The sequence below is a fragment of the Lactuca sativa genome, chromosome 8 (genome assembly GCF_002870075.4).
Source record: "Lactuca sativa cultivar Salinas chromosome 8, Lsat_Salinas_v11, whole genome shotgun sequence".
NCBI classification, from domain to species: domain Eukaryota; kingdom Viridiplantae; phylum Streptophyta; class Magnoliopsida; order Asterales; family Asteraceae; genus Lactuca; species Lactuca sativa.
The window spans coordinates 107,673,283-107,688,420 of NC_056630.2; the positions used below are offsets into that span (position 1 = coordinate 107,673,283).

General features: G+C 37.6%; 1 long non-coding RNA gene across 1 annotated transcript; it reads left to right on the forward strand.

The window, feature by feature from the left end:
* Positions 1-520: 520 nt before the first annotated feature.
* LOC122195588 (uncharacterized) lies at positions 521-14,624 on the forward strand. Its single transcript, XR_006185972.2, has 3 exons — positions 521-1,371; positions 13,233-14,025; positions 14,384-14,624. It is a non-coding gene; the product is annotated as an uncharacterized LOC122195588 (long non-coding RNA).
* Positions 14,625-15,138: the final 514 nt, after the last annotated feature.

The following is a 15,138-nucleotide window of genomic DNA, read 5'->3' on the forward strand; positions in this document are numbered from 1 at the left end:
GTAACAGGTCAAGTATGGTTTCCGATGGTGAAGTTGTAGCTTTTATTTTACTTGTGTTTTATTGGTTGAGGTCAAACCGACGTAGGCTAATCAGAAATCATAGAATTTGTAACATCCCGAATTTTAGAAGTATGATTTAAGGGTTTAAAGTGTAATTTCGAAGAAGGGACTCAATGAGTAGGTATGCTTACTCGCCGAGTCGGAGTGGGTTTTAGGTCGCAAATTAAGTGACCAACTCGCCGAGTCGGAAGCTGGACTCGACGAGTTGGTGCTGGAATGAGAAAAACCCTAATCTAGAGCGTTGCACCTTATTTAAAGGACTTTATGTCCTTCTCTCAGCCTCCTTGTTGCCATTGAGAACCAGAAAACACTAAGCTCGTGTGTGTGAGGCCTTTGGAGAGAGATTGAAGCTTTGGAAGTTGTTTCTAGTGGAAGAAACTTGAAGATCAAAAGGGCTTGCATCAAGAGAGTGGTGTAGATCTCGAATCTATTTCAGTTTGGGCACATCTTGGAGGTAATAAGTTGTTACCTTCACTCTTTTGCATTTAGATCTATTCATGGATGAGATTTAGGGCCATTTTGGTATGTTTGAGATCTATTTCGGGTTTGGAGTTCAAATATGAAGTTGCTACTCCAGATCTAGACTTGTGTTGGTCTAGATTGTCATAAAGCATCAGTCAATGAGTTTTCGGTGAAGCCCCTTTGTCTTAAATCCTAGTCCTAGAGTGATTTAGACCTTTAACTCCTTGGTTTCACGTAAAGTTTGCAACTTTACGTGAGAATCATGCCCTAGAAGGGTGGATCTACAATTTGGAGCCCCTGCATGGCTCAAAAAGCCTCTGTATGGATGAAGGACTGAAGAGACTCGGTGAGTTCCTTGGGTGGACTCGGCAAGTCATATGAAGATAGGCATGAACACGACGAGTTGGAAGAACAACTCGGCGAGTCTGTTGAAGATTGCCTTGGACTCGGCGAGTCTGTTCTTGGACTCGGCAAGTCAGGTCGCAGAACCCCAATCTCTTTTGGTTAAAGCTTCGGATCAGTGAGTCGGTTGGCGACTCAGTAAGTTGGACAGGATGGAATTCAGAGATCGTTGGACTCAACGAGTCTTGGGGTGAATCGGCGAGTTGAGTCGTGCTATGAGAGTTTTCTGAGTTTGAGAACTCAGCGAGTCGACGGGTTGACTCGGCGAGTAGAGTCAATCAGGAAGGTTGACTTTGGCCAGGACTTTGACTTTGACCTGTTTGACCTTTAGAGGTGTTATGGTAATTTTGGATATTTATGTCAATGGATCATTGATGGCTATAGGTGTTGGAGCTTGGGGCAGTGCTTCGGGATTGTGCTTTTGTGGTTCGGTTCGGTAGTTGCAAGGTGAGTTATCCTCAATATACTAAGGGGTCTAAGGCACCAAGACCGGCCCATTAGATTCAATATCTTAGTAGTTACTCATATGTTGAGTTGAGTTAGTAATGTATGCCAATTGTTATGCTAGTTTGGTAGGTCGGTGGGACTACCTGTGATACTGATTGATTACCTGTATGTGCATTTATCTGTTACATGTCGACATGTTATGTGGGATGGGTTGTGGTTGTACTGCTTTGTGCGGTAGCCAACAAAACCTAGGAGCATTCTAGTTACGGGCTAAGGGAGACTCATACCGTGGGCTTGGGAGCATTCTAGTTATGGGCTGAGGGAGACTCGTATTGTGGGCTCATGGGTATTACAGTCTGTAGAGTTGTGGATCCGTTATGTGCTGTTCTGTTTAGTTTGTTATGATATGTTATTGCTGGCATGGTTATTGGGACTGTATGTGTATCGGTATTTTAGGGGTAACTCACTAAGCTTTCGGGCAGTTTCAGTTTATTGTTTCAGGTACTTCAGGGGATCGTGGCAAGGCAAAGGCATGATCGTACAACTCGTCACCTTTTATGACTTTGTTTTTGGGATACTCTGATATGATACATTTTGAAAACAAGTTTGTAATAGTAATGGATTTGAAATGTTTTTAAAAGTTTAAATTGGCTTGAATTTTTAGGGTGTTACAAGTTGGTATCAGAGCCTTGGTTTGAGTGAATTGGAGGAACACTTGTGTGAATCCAGTCTCAAATCAAGGAAAATATTTTTAAATGATTTTAAAAGGTTTTCAAAATAAGTAAAACAGGATGCAGAGTGTACGATCAGCCGGAGCCAGTAAGTAGACCCCAAAATACCATACCGTTATTGGATATTGTGATATATTAGGACAACATGCTAGTACTAAGATAGGGATCCTCAGGAACCATATGATAGAATTGCCTGATCTTTGATGCCTTATCTTATGTAGAGTACCTCAATGATTGTTGTATGACTCTTTCGCGTGTGAACTAACTATTGGGTGAATACTCCAAATCACATGCTACATGGGTTAAATGGTCTTAGGGTAAGGGATTTGGTCCTGCTGCGAAGCTCTTGTCTGAGTCCAACCATTGTGGGATTAAATCTTTTAGTCTAAGATTGTTTAAGCCATGCGGTATGTGATTGTATTCATGCAATAGTTAACTAGCACCAATGGAGGGTCGTGTGGCAGTTGCTGGAATGGTGGGTAGTGAGGGGTCGGGAGGCCAGTTATGAGATATTTAGCGTTCCTCTAGGAGTGAGGATGGATCGATTGCTATGTTTATGAATATTGTTAGGGTGTTGTAGTGATACTTGAGACACATATGGGTAGGTGTGGAAGGTAGTATGGGCCCGTACTACTGAAAGCACAGAACCCATATGCGTAGCAAGGAAGTCACAACCCCTAGGGTTTGGTTGGGAGTAGGTTCCCCGTCGTGTATGTGGATTATCTGATATCTTCCTGGTATATGTTCAGTATGGTGATGGCGAATCAATTTGAGGCGGGATCCGGATCAGGATCAAAAGCGAGTGGCCAGGATAGGCCGGTATTATCCGTCGATCAGTTACGGGAGATGATTTCTGTGGAGGTTTCTCAGATTTTTCGATAAGAATTGTTCGGTGTCATGGACCGGGTCACCACCAGGGTGATCGCCAAGTTCGAGGAGCATGTTGCAGCGTTGCAATCTGTGAGAGATGTTGCTTCCCGGTTGACTTCTAGGGGAGTGTCGGTGGTGGGGTCACAACTAGGAAAGAGGAGGAGGGACTTTTCAGCATATGACGAAGAGTTGGAGACAGCTAACCTAAGTACTGGAAGTCAGGAGGTGTGTGGTAAGTGTGGGGGAAACCACATATTTGCTTGTCACAAATTCAGGTGTTACAAGTGCGAGGAGAGAGGGCATGTGCAACGGGATTGCAAGAAGGATCATATATGCTTCCACTGTCACTAGCCAGGTCATTTCAGTTCTATCTGTCCTGCATTGAGGACGGAAGGAATTAAGATTCTAGCAGTCATCGTTCCTCGGGAGTTCAAGGTCGAGCCGCAAGAAGTCGTTGGTATGTAATTGGAAAGCCCCCATTCTGTAATAATATTGTGGTCAAATCGTCCGCGATCGGTTTTTATTTTGTCTTGGAATATTTTTGAATGTGGACAAGCTGTAATTTCGGGTTAGTTGCCTGTTCTGTCTGATTTATGTGTCGCGAAGTTTAATGAGTGGTTAGGCCATTGGAGGTGTCAGGAGAAATTTATTATCAAAGGATTGTAAGTGATTAGAGTTCAGGGATTCATTAAAGAAAGGGAGGGGGTATTATGTGGGAGGTTTTCGGATAGGGTTCCATAGGATGGTTATTCAGCATTGTTAAGATTCAGTGGTTGTAGCAACCATTAGTGATTGACGGACTAAAGTGCCAAGAGAAGTTACTCGTTGCCGAGGTATTAGTTGGAGCATCTATCTTATGGTCTTCAGGACGTGAGTGTAGGGTCATTCAAGCATTAGTGGCTGTCAGGTTCACTGGGATTCAGGAAGTGTTCATCTGGTTCTTAGAAGTGTGTGATCAATTGTGACTAACTAGTAATGGAGCACTAGTGGGAAAGAATTGGTTGTCATCAGATGGATCGTTGGGAAGTGAGAAGGATTGGGAATCCTCCAATTTTCATGTATTATGAGGGTTGGTCGAATCTAAGTGGGGGAGTGTTACCCCGAGATGCGGAAGTGGGAGAGGTTTTGAAACGGGGATAAGTTTCACAACCCGATAGGGAGAATGGAGGCCCTAGTGGCTGCTTGGGTTGAGGGCTGTGTTGATTGGGGGTTTGGCAAAACTGCTGGGTTTTGAGCAATCCAACACTCCTAAGTGTACATGCAACCCTAAATACCTTGGATTTATGTTTTCTCTATTATACATGCAAATATCAACTTTCCAAGGTATTGTTCTATTCTAGCATACAAAACTTTGAATAACACAAGTTAGAATAACATACCTTTTGTTGGTGCTTGTCTTCATGAAGCTTGAGTGCCTAGTGCCCCAAGTGTGACACCTCAAATGGTTCACACAACACCATAAGCACTTGGAATAACTTAGAGAGAAATTAAAACACTTCAAGAATCGGCTTGCCCTCCATGCATATCATAGTCGCCGATTTCTCACATCAATAAGATGCTTATATAGTTGTTACAATTAGGGTAAACCCTAATTGTCATGGCTTTCCATTTCCTTGGATCCATGGGTTCAAATACACCATGGAGCATCCAATGGGTTTGAGCCTAACTTGATAATCCATGGAGCGTCAGCCCACCATATAAGTATGGATGATTTACACAATCAACCCATATATTTAATTAGTCTTCTTTTGATCACATAATTAATTCTAAATCAATTATTGATCAATACTAATTAAATAATCTTATTAATATATTAGAACTTATAATATATTAATAAACCTTAAGTGTTATTTCTCTCATTTTAGTCTATCAAAGTGCATGATGCCATGCAACCCAAATGGACCATGCCGGGTCGGGTCAAGTCTTACCAATTATAGTTATGGACTTAGACATTAATCCAACAGTATCCCACTTGGATAAGTCTAAAACTATTATTGCAAGTATGAATTCAGAACCCGACTAGCAATCGTAGCTCTCAAAAGCTTCTGTCGATCTCTGACCTTGTCGATGAACTCTGACCTCTGTCAATGACTTGTCCATTAGATAAGTGATCATATATTCCTCCATTCAAGATATCATATGGACTGAGAGATGGATTATAATCATTCTCTCTGTCCATTTGTTGTTTCCCGATTTCTGATTTATGACGTCTAACTAATTGAACAAATCAAATCAGTCCAGGCCCGGCCGAGCACTTACTTTTGTCATCACTAAATCATCGAGGGGCCCACAGATATCGCTTTTATCCCGAAGGTAAAAGGAATGGATAAACTTCGACTCATATGCTTGTACTAACTATTTGTTGAATCATACACAAAGGCACGTTTTATAACATCGAGTTACCAATGCGTTTACGTGCAATCAATGTATAACCAACTCATAGTCAACAAGTCATATCTCTAGGTTTGAAGAATATAAGATATTATCGTCTCATGATTCACTCGTGATAAAATCCATGAAGTGAATCCAAATGAGCGTGGGTTGAATCCAATACTCAGCCCTTATGAGTACTCATGAATGTTGTAGCAACTATTGCATTGTCTAAAGCACTTTAGACAAATCATACAAGCCAAATTCACGACAGTCTTGATTCATATCTACTTCCAACATATGACCGACTGTGGATGGTTTGAATAACTTGGTCATTCAGGAGAATGACCTAGTTATTTTGGAAGTCAAAACATGCAAAGTGAAACACAAAATAATACTAGTCATATATGGCCTCAACACTTTGAGCGTAAATAAAACACCTTTTATCTAAGCACCATATTGATCACTCATTATTCATGTTTCGATTAATCAACTTAATACTTGAATTGAAATAGTAGTGATGCCATGCTCCACGCATGCATACTATGTTTCTCTAAACAATAGCTATGTCATACTCCAAGTATGCACACTATGTTTACATGTGGTCATCTCTTTGTGAAATGTATATCAATTGAACATGACTTCAATGATTCTCATTTCACAATCCCAATCCTTATTGTAAATGTAAGAATACCAAGTTCTTGTCATTTACCGTAATCTATGCAATGATCCTTTTGTAATGATATTCACACTAGTCACAAAGACTTGGCAACAAACATCACAAAGTATTTCAATGGAAAGCAATTCCATGGAGATGAAGTCTCAAATTCAAAGTACAATCCTTTGAACATCCTTCTTTGCATTAAGTTCTTTAATCTTACACATATTCAAAGAATAACTTCCACCTATGGAAACAATTCCATATTCCCATCTCGACCATCACTTTTGAACAAGAGTTGCCTCTTTCCAAAATATGTCAATATGATCCTTACTCTATACTTCCAATTGTCCATGAGTAACCAAACTTTGGAAAACCCCAAATTGTTCTCGACAATTGCTTAATCATCTTAGTCATATCCAGTTCTAATCCCTTTTCCCTTCTTAACTCCCTAAGCATTAGGAAAACTTAGAATGGATAAATATTATAACACATGCAATCGATCCTATATCCGAAGCATATGGGATACGATTCATGCTATAAAATTTTTATTTGCCATGTTCTCATAATTCGAACTATGAAGAGGGATGCCGTAATCATAATCGAATTTTCAGAAAGCAACATATATAGAAATTCCTTATGTTGAACCATTCCAACATAACATTCATATATATTCTTGACTAAAGTTGATTAAAATCTCAATCTAAGCTTGTAGAATTGGAATGAAGTATAAATTTCTCTCCCTTAATTATAGTAAAACAACTTTTTCAAAGCGAGTTGAAACTTTTGTTTTTCTATAATTAACATTGCTAACTTGCAACATAATCATCATGCTCCCACAAGCAGAATGATTATTATCTAACTAGCATAACACTTTATGCTCCCACTAGCTTTGACATGTACCTAGAAATCAGTCAGATTTTTGATACTAGATTGCCTTGATAAGACTTTATCACATCATACACCTGGAGTCTAAACCTTTCCTTAGATAGCTCATATGTGAGTCTAAACCTTTTCCGTTCTCATTAGTTAGTGTGCCGGTTAACCACGCACGCTCCACTAACGACATGAGAATGCAAACTTCACACTTGCTATCCACTTAAATCTACTTAGTGAAAGAGTTTCCTCACTATCATTTTCATGAATCGGAGAGAAACCTTATGACACTTAGATTTCGATGGTGTATGTGTTCCTATCCATGTAAATTTGACATAACCATAATCACACGACAAGGTTAATGACAAATCCAAATTCATATGGACTGAACATGTGCAGTCTTAATTTCTTGCCACCTGGTAGCACAAGGGTCTGCCATTGCTTCCAAGTTGTTATGCAACCAGTTGAGAACTCTCAGAACTCCAATGCAAAACCAACCTTAACTGGAATGGGCACAGAATATGTCAACACGATAGGTTACAAACCTCAAGTCGTGGTCTAGTGATTAACAAAACTCTTGATTAGTTCTTGAATCTATCTTAAGATCCTTTTAAGACTCCCACTGACCTCTTGACATATAAGATTCTCTTTGTCAAGAACCATTCCTTGACAAAAACGAATATTCAAGAGTTAGTGCAGATTCTTATCAAGTTAAACACTTCTCACAATTGGTCTTAGTTGGTCTTTGTTTTATCCAAAACATCACAACTTACCAATGTCAAATGTACAAGAGTAAGAACACATTTTACTCTACATTTAACAAGTGTTTTAAACCTTTCTTATGATTATGTCACTCAAGGCTTAATCTTGGAGTATGACTCTAAGATTTAATTTTGGAACGAAGTATAATTTATCTTTTGATCTAACCATTTCAACAATTCACGATTCCTCTCCTTAGCCAAACAAAATGAACTAAGGTGTCCTTAGAGGATCAATTGTGACATGGTTTCATAATCACTAAGATAATCATAAAACAAGATACTCAAGTACTCTCCCATCTCTTCAGATTAGAGAAAATTTTATCTTTCTGCCTTATTTGATTCTTCTTACTCATTATGTCTATCATTGAAACTTATCCAATGATCCAAAACTATACTTAAACTTGTAAGTATAACCATATTTACTAACCTTTAGTAAATCATAATGAATAATCTTATCAACTTTGTTGTGGACCTGATCAGCGCACACCCAGGTGTATCCGATCCCTTTATCCTTCACTTGATTCACATATACATGTGAACAAGGAATTAGACTTAATTTCCCAAATATATAAAAAAATTCTCATGATCATACAATACAAGTTGCATGATTCCAAGTTTCTATCCAACTGAAACTTGGGTGATGAGAATCTTTCCTTATTTGGTAAATTATGACACTTCCACTAATGAAAGAATCAAATCCATTTACCCATATTGCTTATCAATGGAAACATATAATCAACAATTTTTCACAAATGCCATTGTAAGGATACTTAAAATAAATAAAATCAAAACCATTTTTCTTTTTATTTTAAAACTTTGCGGAAAAATTTATCCTTACGATCCATATGGAAAACTTGTTGTTATCTATTCCTAAGCAATATATCATAACTCTTAAGTAACAACTCAAAATTCTGATCACCGAACCATGTGATCGAAATCCATCTTCACGATTAGAATCAACATTTACTTCCTTTAAGTTTCTTCACCTTTTCTTTGATTCTTAAAACATCAACATGTGACCTCGTCACATTATGCAATAAGAATCTCAGAATAGAAACTTAATAGAGTTAGACAATGGACTTTACCTGAAGTAGAGTCAAACCTATTGACTTTACCATCCTTAAGATGTTTCAGGTAAATTTAGCAGCTTCGCAACCAATGTCTTTCCTTTGGCAACAGAATCTTATGGACTCTTTGGAAACAGTACATGGGACTATCACAGGCTTAACCTTTCTCTATACCATTTGGTCAACCGAGTTGACTATGGCCGATCCCTTTCCATTGGGAAGAGAAAGTTTTTCCTGGACCTCCAATGTCACCATTTTCAATGTCCAAATAGGTTTGGAAAGTAGATCTTCCAATCCAATTTGCTTTACTAATGCTCCAAATCACTGTTGATTTAGCATCATCAAGCAAATAGGTAAGATCATTAAGGGTCTTGTCGCGACCTGTCATCAGGGAGTGACTGAAGAACCAAGTCAGCAGCCAGCTACCTCGAGACTTTGACACCCGACTCTCCCGACTTGTCAATATGTGGCTTAATCCCCAAGATCTAAGCACATATAGACTTTGCTTGCCAATAGGGATTGAGTGACTTAGAACTTATCAAGTCTTAAAACTTGTAGGATAGGGAGATTTATCGGAGGAGGTGGATGAAGTGAAGTATGATTTCTAGTCCCACAAATGCCCAACAAAGGGATTGATCTTTCACCTTGATTGCCATTTGGGATATCATCTTCATTAGGAAGCTTGTTCCTAAAGATTTGGGAAGACCATAGCTGTCTAAACTAGACATCTATAATGGGAGAAATTCAAGTTAGTTGATTTAAAGTCCTTAATATAACACCCAATATGAAATATTAAGGCTAGGACCCAACAACCTATTTATAACTGGAAGAGGGATGCCGTAATCCAAATTATAAAATAGTTGAAGGTAGGTAAATGACGATTTACCAATTTCCACCATGAAAACGAAATATTTTATTACTAGGTTTTATTGGTTTTGAAACTCCTAGATATTTTGAGATACATTGAACTTTTCAATGGCATGTTTGAATCTCGATTGTGCCCTCTCAAATTTGTGACTGGGATGCCGAGGATCACAAACAAGGTGTGAATAACCATACAAATTGACTTGGTACCCTTAACAATATTACATAATCGATGTGCCGGTTAACCACACACGCTCCACCGATCTATAATAAAGTCAAGTTACCCTTTGCCACTCTTACTAGTCCATGTTAGTGTGCCGGTTAACCACACACGCTCCACTAACGACTTGGTAAGGTACAAAGTGTAATTTTATGGGCTAGCACCTTTTCACATTTTCCTAAATAACTAAGATTGGGAATTTTTAAGTGTTTAGTTACTTAGTATTTTTCATTATACTTTTAATGAAGGGAGAATTATAGTCCATTCCTACCCGTTCGGCTAACGACCCTCCACCAGTCAAGGAAGCGGTGGGTGAGAGTGGACACCCATTAAACTGCCATTTTATAGGCAGTAACCTTATACCCCCCTTATAGACCGGCTTCGTGAATGAGGCCTACTAACGGTAAGATTGACTTCCTCTTATACATATCTATATAATTAAAATTATAATAATAGTATAAGGGTTGAATTTTAAACTTTTTTAAAATTTCAATGTTCAATTTGGAATTAAAGTATACATGAGGAGTAACTTTTCAAATTCCAAAACTTGAGGGCAAGTTTTGAAACTATTTCAAGACTCTTTAAATCATAACTTATGAGTTTAATGGTTCATTAAAAGGAAGACTCTTCATTTTAATGTAACCCCTTATTCTTTAAAAACACTTTAAAGAAGTGTCTCTTCAACATCCATAACTTGAGGACAAGTTATGGAGTCATTAAACTATTTAATGGAAAAAACTCTTACATTTTATGTAACCTACAAAACTTTTATGAGTTTTTAAGATTCATAAATATGACTTTTCACATAACTTGAAGACAAGTTACAAAAACCTATTTTATGAACTTCTTTTAGACTAATATGGATTGAAAACAACTAAAACATAATTTTTTCATTATCAATCTAAACTAAATCATAAATCAAGGAAACATAAAATTCTTGAAAATTCATAACTTGAGGACAAGTTATGAACTCCATACAATTTTCAACAAGATCATGAATTATACCAACAAACAATTTGCACACAATTCCTATGATCTAGCAAAACTCATAAGCATGATCATTCATAATCAACAATTTTCAAGAATAACATGAACACATATAAACTTGAAACTTTTATTATAGCATTGAAATTGGTTTAACATAATCATTACCACATTCAAAACAAGTTTTATAAGCCCAAAACAGTCAAAGGTAATGATTCTAGACCAATTCCAGCACCAAAACTCGAAAATATGTTGTCTGGGGGTCCAACTCATCGAGTGCATAAACAAACTCGACGAGTTGGATGCATTTTTCCTTGGACTCGTCGAGTCCCTTCATGGACTCGGCGAGTCTGTTGGGCAGACAACACCAAAAGTCGATTTTTAAGCAGTTTAAGCAAGTACAACAAGAAAACAAGCCTAGGCTCTGATACCACTGTTGGGTTTTGAGCAATCCAACACTCCTAAGTGTACATGCAACCCTAAATACCTTGGATCTATGTTTTCTCTATTATACATGCAAATATCAACTTTCCAAGGTATTGTTCTATTCTAGCATACAAAACTTTGAATAACACAAGTTAGAATAACATACCTTTTGTTGGTGCTTGTCTTCATGAAGCTTGAGTGCCTAGTGCCCCAAGTGTGACACCTCAAATGGTTCACACAACACCATAAGCACTTGGAATAACTTAGAGAGAAATTAGAACACTTCAAGAATCGGCTTGCCCTCCATGCATATCATAGTCGCCGATTTCTCACATCAATAAGATGCTTATATAGTTGTTACAATTAGGGTAAACCCTAATTGTCATGGCTTTCCATTTCCTTGGATCCATGGGTTCAAATACACCATGGAGCATCCATGGAGCATCCAATGGGTTTGAGCCCAACTTGATAATCCATGGAGCATTAGCCCACCATATAAGTATGGATGATTTACACAATCAACCCATATATTTAATTAGTCTTCTTTTGATGACATAATTAATTCTAAATCAATTATTGATCAATACTAATTAAATAATCTTATTAATATATTAAAACTTATAATATATTAATAAACCTTAAGTGTTATTTCTCTCATTTTAGTCTATCCAAGTGCATGATGCCATGCAACCCAAATGGACCATGCCGTGTCGGGTCAAGTCTTACCAATTATAGTTATGGACTTAGACATTAATCCAACAAAAACTCCCCAGCATAAGAACACGTCTTCTGGATGCCTGATAGCAGAAGTTGGGGAATCAGGTTGGGATTCTAGCCATGAATTGAGTTCACTTGTGTGTTAGCTTGGGTGCGTGTTCGGCCAGCATGGAAAGTGTTGTAAGACTACGGGGGTAGCCGTAGCAAACACTATCAATCAGTGGGTCTGTCCCCAAGTATTGAACATGTTGCTGGAATAGGCGAAGACTCCAGTGTAATTTGGTTTGATCGGAAGTTGTTGTGAGAGATCATATGGAGTGCAAATGATCTTGGTGATCCCATCAGTTCGGAGTGTCTCCGAGGTTTCATCTTCTTGGATTAAGTAATACTCCAGTTGGGGACTGAGAGTGGATCCGAATGGGTATTAGTCAGTTTTGGGAAGGTTTGGGATTAGAATATCCTGTCATTCAGGTTCTGGGAACCAGGTTAGATCTTTCTAATGATCGTCTATGGCATTCGGATTGGGTTGAGGCAGTCCTGCTCTATGTAGTAGGCCAAGATACCCGGTGCGGGCCGACTGTAAGTCGTAGGCACGAAGGCTCGAAGGAAGCGGTAGGGTTGAGGCGGTAGGCCAACAAACCCTGAGAATTTCGACTCGATAGTTGAATTGATTAGACATGTTGGTATTCTAACCCTAAGGAGGTGATATGGGTTACATATGAGTGCCGTGCTGGTTGGCCGGTAGTGGTAGGCATGTTGATGATGGTTTGAGTTATGATGATGTGTCTTGGGATTTGTGTGTGGTAGAAGTTTTTGTATCGTATGTTGTTCGTTGAAGAGAGAAGGCACCAAGGCCGGCCCATTGGATTCGATATCTTAGTAGTTACTGATATGTTGAGTTGAGTTAGTAATGTATGGCAGTTGTTATGCTAGTTTGGTAGGTCGGTGGGACTACCTGTGATACTGATTGATTACATGTATGTGCATTTATCTGTTACATGTCGACATGTTATGTGGGATGGGTTGAGGTTGTACTGCTTTGTGCAGTAGCCAACAAACCCTAGGAGCATTCCAGTTACAGGCTAAGGGAGACTCATACTGTGGGCTCGGGAGCATTCCAGTTACGGGCTGAGGGAGACTCGTATTGTGGGCTCGTGGGTATTACAGTCTGTAGAGCTGTGGATCCGTTATGTGCTGTTCTGTTCAGTTTGTTATGATATGTTATTACTGACATGGTTATTGGGATTGTATGTGTATCGGTATTTTGGGGGTAACTCACTAAGCTTTCGGGCTTACAATTTCAGTTTATTGTTTCAGGTACTTTAGGGGATCGTGGCAAGGCAAAGGCGTGATCATACAGTTCCTCACCTTTTATGACTTTGTTTCTGGGATAATCTAATATGATACATTTTGAAAACAAGTTTGTAATAGTAATGGATTTGAAATGTTTTTAAAAGTTTAAATTGGCTTGAATTTTTAGGGTGTTACAGAATTAGAGATAACGATTCAAGCGGATATGCGTATACGCAAGATTTGATGTATGGAGACCCTACACAATGTTTTGATATGATGCGTCTTACACAAGAGGCATTTGTTTTATTATGCAACCACTTTACCCAAAAAAAAGTGGTTACAAGCTAGTAGGACAATTAGCATTGAAGAGAAGATGACTATATTCTTACATGTTATAGGACATAATGAACGTTTTTCGCGCGGTTAAGTGATGATTTCATCACTCCACACAAACGATTCATCAATGTTTTCACAAGGCCCTAACAACAATGATGTGTTTTGAAAAAGAAATTATGGTACCAATAACTCCTAATCCAACAAGACATAACTCAGAACGACATAGACGGTTAAAAGTTATTTTTTCCGGAGCAATAGGTGCATTAGATGGAACTCTTGTCCATGCGGTTGTACCCGTTAATCAACAAACTCGTTATAGAGGAAGAGGAAAAGAAGAATGTTTTCAAAATATAATAGGAATTTGTGATTTTGATATGATATTCACCTTTGTTTGGGCTGGATGGGAGGACAACACATGATTCAAGAGTTTTAAAAGAAGTTGCATTCAATTCGACTTCTGGATTTCCATTTCATCCACCAGGTTTGTAATCTTTATATAATTTTAATAATCTATAATCAAATATTAATAAACTATAAATTTAATCATTAAAAAATTACCCAATTTATTGAAGTTTACCGGAAAAATATTCCTCTTCAAAATTTTAACAAAAATGAACATGTTTTTAGCTAAATTAACAATTTGATTTATTGTTAAATATTATGTTTAATTCTTTTATATAAACCTCTTTAAATCATATCATCACAATGATCTTTATATTTGATTTGCATATGATTAAACTAACTAAATTTTTTATTTATATTTATTTTTAACTATTATATAGTGAATTTCAGTTTATTGTAACAGTCTGTAGAGGTTAAAAACTAACTTCTTGTTACAGGTTGCATCCATTTGGTTTATTTCTTCTACTACAGAGGGTTGCAGATGTGCTCTGCAGACTTCAGCCGTTTTCGTTTTGAAAAAGCAAAAAACACCTAAGTCAAAAGGTAAACGAGACTTGTAGTAGAATTAATAATGTTGTCCGGTTGGTGTGAATAGATATTCAAGTTAGTTATTACATGAAATATGGTGGAGAATAAAAAATGTGAAGCTCTTGACGTAAAAAAGATCGGTTTAAGAATATCAATGGCAAAACAATGAACTAGGCTCATTTTAAACACTAATGGGTCATAGAGGGCACAATAATGGGCCTAACCAAGCCTTTAACTGGTTCTTGGCCTAATTCTGAACTCTTTAACCTATTGATGATTCTTAGCCGTAAGTTCCAAATGTTGGATCTTCCTTACTTAATCGGTTGAGGAATTTTCTTTTCTTAAGGAAACTAAGTAAACTTATCACTTTTTACTACGTGTTTAAAGAAAATAAAAAAAATTAACAAAAATAACTATTTGATTTGGATATTCGGACCAAGAAAAAACATTTTTTTACTGATTCCGGAACGGCTTTTCGGATTCCAAAAAAACATTTCGGATTCTGAACTAAAATTTCGGATTTCGGAAAAACAAAAAACCTTTGGATTTTCAAAAACAATTTCGAAATCCGAAAAACAATTTCGGAATTTCGAGAAAAAATTGTTTTCTTACTTAAATTTAACAAAAAATTGAACAAAAATAGTAATGTGAACTATATACGATA